The sequence below is a fragment of the Pinus tabuliformis genome, chromosome 7, assembly GCF_031772625.1.
Source record: "Pinus tabuliformis cultivar Carrire ecotype Pingquan chromosome 7, CPIR1, whole genome shotgun sequence".
Lineage (NCBI taxonomy): Eukaryota > Viridiplantae > Streptophyta > Pinopsida > Pinales > Pinaceae > Pinus > Pinus tabuliformis.
In genome coordinates, this window is record NC_142293.1 from 542,817,085 (window position 1) to 542,824,952 (window position 7,868).

A 7,868-nucleotide genomic window follows, 5' to 3' on the forward strand; every position below is an offset into this window, starting at 1 on the left:
TATCTAGCTCAGTCCTTGTTTGTAAGTTCCTATGGTTGTTAATTTTTGAAGAATTTGTTTCCGAATTTTTATCCATAGTGAACATCATTAAGAGTAATTGATGAGAGAAAGAGGAGACCTGAAAAGGTTTCTGCCATCCTCCTCTCAATCTTAATTCTCAATTTATCGAGTAGACGAATCTCTTTCCAAGTCTCCCCTTCTTGCAGGGTAACAATCCTTGTTTGTATGCTATCTAATGCAAGTAGAAAATAATGATATACATCGAATATTGCATATGCTAGATTTATTTCAATGTCATTGAAAGAGTTTATAATATTGATAATAATTCATGGATTTGCACGAGTATTATATGGCTGATGCCCATATTAGGCATTCATGTCTACTTGGAATTCATGAAATGAGGGAGAATTCTATAATAGAAAATATTTATGAAATTTTTATTAATAGTTTGAAAGAAATTTGTTGTATGGATCATTCAATGATTGGAAGAAATAAAATTAGTATTTGTTGCAATAAATGGAGCATCACTAATACAAGAACAAAGGAATGGACTTTCTGTTACACTACAACTATTGACTTTGTCGTATATGTTGAGTATTCATTATACATATCATAGAATGAATCTTGCATTTAAAATAGTGAGCAATATTTTAGTTAATTTCAAAATATGAAGATCTTGTACTAGAGGTTTATGCATTATTTTGTTGTAGTCCTAAAAAAATTCTAGAATTCCAATTTTTTTTAGAAGGTTTTACAAACTGAAAAAAGCTAGATTATGTTGATATAGAATGGATATCATTGATTTTACTAACTCAAAGACTATTTAATAAGTAGTAACCCTTCGTAGTGGTGATGTATGAACATACCTTTAGTGTATGCAAATCTCAAGATATTATCTTTAGATGAAGTGACATAGAGACATTATTAACATTGATTGAAATCCTTCCTCTACTAAATGAAATTAATGTCTTTGTGAAAATGTATTAAAGGCACTTATATTTAAAAATACACAATTGTAAGAAATTAAGCATGTATTTCATTATATAATGTGTATATTATGCTAGACCCTTTTTGATATAGATTTATGTAGCAATGAAATGAAACACAGATTCAAACAGAAACACAAAGCTATAGTGAAAAACTAAACTTGAATTCATTAATAAAAAATATTGAAAGTTGTATACATGTTGAATGGCAATAAACTGGCTTGGGCCATGGTAGCTTATCTTTGAGAAGAGAGGTCGTGGCTACATGCCTTTGAACTATGTTATAATGAGGCTCGAAGGACTTTTTATTATTTATAAACAAGGGAAATCCCTAAACATCAAAAAACCTAACCCTAGGAGATGAAGCACCAAAAGTTTGTGGGCCTTGTTGGGATTAGTCGACACATCAACTTCCTGGGGTTGTAACTTTGGCATATGATCTCTATTTTATGCGTATAATACCTTGTTAGAAAGGTTTATCTGAGGAAGATAAATTTTGACTATAAACCCTTGACATAGATAATTGGTTTTCCCATTTTTATAAAAAATGTCGTTAAGTTCCTCAAAACAACTTCAAAAGTTTAGGACTCGAAAAACTGCCAAAATAGTAAATTGTGTTGCAATTAAGGAAACAAAAAGAAACTTTGTTGGGGGTCCAAGTGAAATAGGAATGTGGCCACAAATATCCACCTAGATTAGTCCTCCCCCCTTAGGAATAAATGGTCCCCATTGCATTGAGTTCCTCTATGAGATGGGGAAACTTTTGCTAAATTTGGTTCCTGGTGAGCCACTTTCCTTGGTGCAGGAGTTGGCCAAATTCGACAACTTGATACATTTGGATACTATACTTGTGAGTTTTCTTGATCTATGTGTCCATGATCCGATCAATTGTGGCCTATTCAATGCATTCTTGGTTGAGCTCTGTTGTTTCCAACTACCTAGCAATATTTGATGTGTCCAACAGCGGTGGAAATTATGGCCAAAGGAGGTCCACATTCAATATGAGGTGCAAGCTAATGAATGGTGGGATATTGAGCTCAAAAGCATTGTCTCCAACACCAATGGTGATGGTGTAGGGCCTGTATTAGAGTGGTGAAAGATTCCAAAGGGGCTTGAGAAAGGTGTTCCTTTTATAGATGTAACCAAAGTTTGTTACCCGCTTGAGACCTATGTGGTACCTAATGTTGATCATGTTGTTGTTTGTACTTGGAATTTATTTTCTCTAATATTTCAGGAACCAACTGGTGGATGTGTTAAATTCAGTCAATAAATCTGGTGTATTTATAAGCTTCAGACTAAACATGGGTATATTCTTCCTAGGTAGTTGCAAACGGTAGTGCAACATCAAGGGGACATAATGGTTGAAATCCTAGGCCCACTTCCAAGGGGTTATGGATAGTCAAGTAGTGGAGAGCTCTGTTATAGTTTTTTTAGACATAGGGAAGAAACTCATCCCATTTTCATGGATGCTTGGAGTTGTACATGCGCAGTATGTGCACGATCATCTTGTTGACGACCTTTGTCTAGTCATCAGTCTTGGGATCGAATGTAGTGTACTTGGTGAGCTTGGTGTCCAAAAATGACCAAAGGCTTGACCAAAATGTGCTCAAAAACCTGATATCCTAATCTAATATAATGGTCCGTGAGATCCCAAAATGTACCCACACTCATTCAAAGAAGAGTTGGTAGTGGACTCTATTGTGATACTCTTCTTGCAGGCAACCAATATGGCTATCTTGGAAAATATATCAATGACCACAAATACACAGTTGTTTCCATGCTTGATATAAGGAAGGCCAAACATATAGTCCATGGATATGGATTCCCATGGCTGAATCAGAGTAGGTAGAGGAGTATAAAAGCCTTACTTCTTAATGGTTGGCTTGGAAATGGCATAGGCAGTGCATGATTTGATGTAGTTTGCAACATCCTATTGGAGATTTGGCCAATAAAAATACTTTTGTAGTAAGGCCACAATTTTCTCCACATAAAGGGTCCTGCAACCCTAATATAGTGTGCCTCCAAAATTAGCTTGGAATTCTTGCTTGAAGGAACACAAAGGTGGCCCAAGTAGCATACTAATGCATCCTATAGGTGGAAGTATGGAAATTGCTTGCCATCCACTAGAATATGGTATTTGGTGGTGAAATATGGATAATTTTTATAGTATATCATATATTGGAAAGTGATGGTATATCACCCCATTGGGTAACGGTGCTTAAGGGGTCAGATCAATCAAATGCTTGACTTGATAGTGCAGAGGTATACCTATGGGTGAGGCGAAGAGTATTCTTCCATGACCTTATCCACCTTCTTCTGCTACATGGAGGAACCCTTCTTGGAGGCCATAGTGGCCACGATATTCCCCTTATTCTAAGAGTGAATAAAAAATGAAAACAAATTTCCCAGTCTCGAAGATGATCTTGTTGCATTGCTCAGAAAATATCAAAGTAATGGCAGTAGGCGGGGTTACCACTGGTATCCTGTATAGTTTATTTCCCAAAGTGATAATAATAGTGTGAGGCCTGGACTCATACACAACATAACACTTTCACAAGTATGACTTTCCTAATGATACATCAAAAACTTCAGGACTTGCAACATCACACAATACCTCATCTGTGAAGGGCTTGATTCTATATGGTAGGCGACACTATTAGCTGACGCAGAGATCTCACCCTTAGTGGAGCCATCAGATGGTGTACGAATGTAGATATGGTGTTGTCGGTAGGCCCAATTACTTCATGACCTCAACCGAGAAGAGGTTCTTTTAGCTTCTGCTATAAAAAATACACTGTAGCAGAAAACCCTTCACCCACATCTGTGAGTGGGAGAGATGCTTCCCCTCCTATGGATCTTCATGTTCAATCTTCTGAACCTTAGTGGTGGCTATGGTGCCCCTAGGCTCTACATCAATAATCTGACTCCCCTTGTTGATCACCTTGTTGTGTTTCAACTCAAAGTCAGAACATGTAAATAACTCTGAATCTTTCAGCTTAGTCACTAGTGACTGCTTGGGGCACCACTCATTTGTGTTATGAGTGGGGCTCCTGTGGAACTCATACCACTTTCCTGTGTCATTATTTTTCTTTATGGTGTTCTTCTTTGCTTGTGGCTTTGATGGGTTGTCCTAGGTCACCCCACCTTTGCTTTGTCCTTTGTTTTGTGGTTTGGGGGTGCCTTTTCCTTGCTTCAGATTCATAGATCCAAATTATCATTTATTTTTGTTGAAATTTATCATCATTCTTGATGGCATATCGGTATGCAACGCCAAGTGAGGATATGTCCAAGAAATCCATCTCATTCTAGATGTATTTGTGTAGACAGTCACAGTACTTGAGTACAATATGTCGCTCGGAATCCTTGATACTCAACAAAGGGTATGGAATATATTTGTGAAATTTGGCACATATTGGTCCCTTCCCTACCGCATTGTGGTCCATTTTATGTACTTATCTCCATACCTCCCAACAGGGTAATATTGTTCCTTAATGACATCTCAGAAATAATTCCAAGTTGGTGCAGCTGAGAATAGTGAGGGTTCATTCTCATCCTTATGCTCACAATAGGTTTCCAATGAGTCATTAACATGGAGGGTGACCATGAGGAGTGCAAAAATAATATTTTCCCTATTAGAAAAATTATGGACTGAAAATATCCTTCGAGCAGATTCAACCATTTATCTATAACATCTGCATTTCTCTAGTGTTCAAATATACAAATTATGAATTTAACTTATACCTTGAAGGGTGTGGCACCACCAATAGTGTTGGATGAAGATGCATTACCCGTTGATACTCGCTGAAGGATTTCAGAACAATTATCCATCATCTTGTTCCTTTGTTACTTGAGGGATTCTTCAAGAAACATTTTAAGAGGATATCCTTCTCCCTTATCTTTCTTTTATTCCACCATGGGATGCTTTTGAGTTCGACAAGGTCAGTCTTGCAAGGCTTCAACCAAGTTCAAGTCCTAACTCCTTATATCCTAACCTCATTGGGAACATGCACAAAAAATAGAGAAAGAGTTGACTGCTTTGATACCACTAGTCCAGATTTATTTAGTAATGAAATGAAATATATTTTCAAACTAAAACGCAAAGATACAATGAAAAACTAAACTTCAATTCATTAATAATGAATACCGAAAACTATTTACATGCAAAATGGAAACAAACTAGCTTGGGTGATGGTTGCTTATATTTGAGAAGAGATGTGGCAGTTACATGCCTATGAACTACATTACAATGAGGCTTGAAGGCCTTTTTATTATTGAGAAACAAGAGAAAACCCTAAACATCCAAAAACCTAAGCCTAGGAGATGAAGCACTAAAAGTTTTTGGGCCTCATTGGGGTTAGTTGGTACATCAACTTCATGAGGTCGTAACTTTGGCACACGGTCTTCATTTGACCCGTACAATACCTCATTCGAAAGATATATATGAAGACTACAATTTTTTACTGCAAACCCCTACCAAAGGCTATGGGATTGCCACTTTTTCAATAAAACGTCTTTTAGGGCCTCAAAACAACTTTGGAAGTTCAAGACCTGAAAACTTACCAAAAATAGTAAATTGTGCTACAATTAAGGAAATGGAAAGAAACAATGATGGGAGGTTTTATGCAGGATTTATCACTACAGAGAGAAATATCTCCCCTAGGTATGGTGGACTAACCTAGAGCAACAGAAAGACAAAATGCCCACTATTTTTCTTAAAGTAAGTAGATGAAAGGATGAAACCTACTTGGAATATGTAGTGTGTTTCACTCCTTCTTTGGCTTGAATGCTCCAATCCTAGTTCCTCTTGCCGAAATTAGAACCTGCACAACTCGACAACACAAGCCAAGAAGCTATGAGATCTATGTAGCATTATCTGTCTACTTTATTCAATAGATCAACATGGTATTGAAATATATGAAATAACGACATCACATATAAGAAAAGAAGGAACTATTTGTATTGATATAAATGGAGTGAATTGCAACATAAATAGGTGTCGATATTGTAGAAGAGCTCCTCCAAGTTGTTGACTTGTCCTTCTTTTGTAACAAAGTGTACCTCTAATCACCCTAAATGCATGAAAGGATAACTCTCACAACATCAACCTAAGGGTGGAATCATTCTCCAAAAGCCAAGCCCTTGCATATGGAAGGCTGTAAATATATAGAGGAGTGAGGTAAATTGGTAGATATTATCCTTTTACCAATATTAGATTGAGATCCACTCTTGATGGGAGGATTAGATCTAAGGATAAGGGATGGAAAATCCAAGGTAGGATAGGATAGGATTTGAAATTTTTATCTGAGGTAAATGGTTACAATAGATCCTGGAAGCTTATGGAAATGGAAGCTTTGATATTCTCTCTCTTTTTCTCGAATTTCTAGAACCAACACAAGTGCAAAGGGGAGAAACCTGCAGGTGATCAATGCAGGCCACAATGGAGCAACCTGTAGGTGAATGCAGTCCAGTAAGATGCAGGGAAAATTTTAAGAACCACCCTAAATTTATATGTATAATAAATGGGCTAATCCCCATGATACATAGGAAAAATGGGAGGCGATTTTATCAATAATCTATATATATATATATATATATATATATATTTTTTTTTTTGGCGAATCTCTCACCAGATTATATTATCTTGCATAGTGATGGAGAATCTTCCATTGAATTATAAAATCTTGTAAGATATTCACAAATCTTTTACTAAATAATAAAACATTGTGAAGTCTTGGCAAATGTTTTGTTAAAGTATGAAACCATATATGATAATAAGAAAACATATTCATTAAACTGTAATATACTAACATACATGTTTGGAAAAAGAAACATAATTTTCTCTTCCTACAAACAATGTTCCAAGTTTCAGTGGCCATGTTTGTCAAGGTTCTTACAGTACACTCTTTCATATCATTCTATTAGTTTTGATAATTCCACAACAAAGTTCTTGTAGGTGTTGATATTGACAATGAATTTTGTCAAGGTAGGAGAGATTAATCTTTCTCTACAACTTTTGTCAAGCTACCACTTTTTTCAAGTTATCAAATTTCTTTCTTATTTCATAGACTCCAATTGCGAGATAAAAAAAAAACACATCAAGTTTGTTCACCCCAACATGCAAACAAGTAGCAAGCCCCAACTATATTATATAAGAAAGTATTAGGTATCCCAAGGGCTTGAAGGGGATCTAATTGAAAGAAGTGACCATTGTGAGAATCCTTCCAATATATATATATATATATATATATATATATATATATATATATATATATATATATATCTAGATTTATTATTATTTTAATTGGAAATCTTCAATTAAATAATAAAGTTTAATTACGTCTCTCCCCATCTAAATTGATTATTAGCATAATTCACTACCCTCATAGGTCTTGCATTTTTTAACAGTGTTGTAACATGTAGATTAATTTCATTTTTGGTGAACAATATCCACCTTTTAGGAAAATATGGTGCAGTGGCTCCAACCCCTACAGATCATTAGGACAAACTTATAACACAGAAGATGAAAGGTTGTACAAACCAACTTATTTTTCAAACAACTAATCCAATATCAGTACCTAAACTTTTTCATGAAGATATCATATTGAGAATGTTTGAAAAATGGTGAGAAATTTTCTGCGAGGGTGATGAGGAAAGAGTGATAAGGTTTCATTGTTTTGAATTTTTTTTGTTAAATTAGAAAAAGTTAAAAATCAATATTAATGAAGATAATGGTATTTTTTACTAAATTTTGTGAAGTGACTAAATGTAGCTTTAACCATTCACCTTAAGATGTTTTTACAATATAATTTCCTAAGTCTACTTAATATCTTCATTATCATAAAAACCAACCTATATCCATCTTAACTCCACATCTACCACTCT